A 975-nucleotide genomic window follows, 5' to 3' on the forward strand; every position below is an offset into this window, starting at 1 on the left:
GCCCGCCAGACGCCTACTCGGACCTTTGGTCCGAAATGCGGGCCCAAACACCGCGCTGATTGGCTACAGCTCTCGGCCACTGACCAATCAACGACTCTGAGGAAGTTTGCCAGCGGCCACTACAACTGGCTCTCATTAGGTTTTCTAAGACTGCTGTAGTTTGGTGGAGCAGCCAGCCTGGGAAGGTGAGACTGTTGGCCAGATCTGGTCTGGGCTGTCCCAACTACTCCTGGGCTACCAACAACTCTCCAGTATGGGTTATGACACTGCAGGAGGTGACCTCATGAGCTGGAGGGACACTCAGCGCTCTGGCAGCTGTAGGCTGTAAGCAACTGTGCACTCTAGGTTGACAGAGCGAGGGAGAGTAATGAGATTACACACTGGAGTTTTCTCTCTGCCCTGGCGTCCCGGGTACCCCTCCTGCAAGAGGCCAGGCCTTCTGATAAAGATTCAAAGGAGCTTTGTCTCTATCCCAGGACTGCTCCGCCCCACCCACATTTCCTGCTGAGAAGTATGCCTTTGTGAAAGGCTGACTCCCAAACTCTATCCCCAATCACTGGCTAACCTTTGGGAGGACACTGCCACCCTCTGAAATGTCCTCCCCAGCTGTTTACCTTCCCTGGGGCAAACCACCCCAGCGCAGACTGTGAATCTCACTTTGTTGTGACACCATTCAGTGGAGCCTGGAGTGAAGCTGCCTGGTGCCAGGGCAGGACAACTGAGTGTTTTCTCCCAAAGTAAAGGAACTGCCCTAGCAGGAGGCCACAGAGTCCATAATCCCAGCTGCCCTGTAGGGCTGGAAACCTCACAACCTGGAAAGCAGCTGCACCTGTGTTGGGGAACCCCCTCCACCATAAACATCCCCTCTGCTCTAAGCCTCGGGAGCCGGATGAGATTTTATTACCATTTTATTATCAGGAGTGTGAAATTTCCCACATACAGCCAGTTTTCTCTCAGCTAGGCCCACCCCCCATG

This window comes from Rattus norvegicus, chromosome 3 (genome assembly GCF_021556685.1).
Source record: "Rattus norvegicus strain SHRSP/BbbUtx chromosome 3, alternate assembly SHRSP_T2T, whole genome shotgun sequence".
Classification (NCBI taxonomy): domain Eukaryota; kingdom Metazoa; phylum Chordata; class Mammalia; order Rodentia; family Muridae; genus Rattus; species Rattus norvegicus.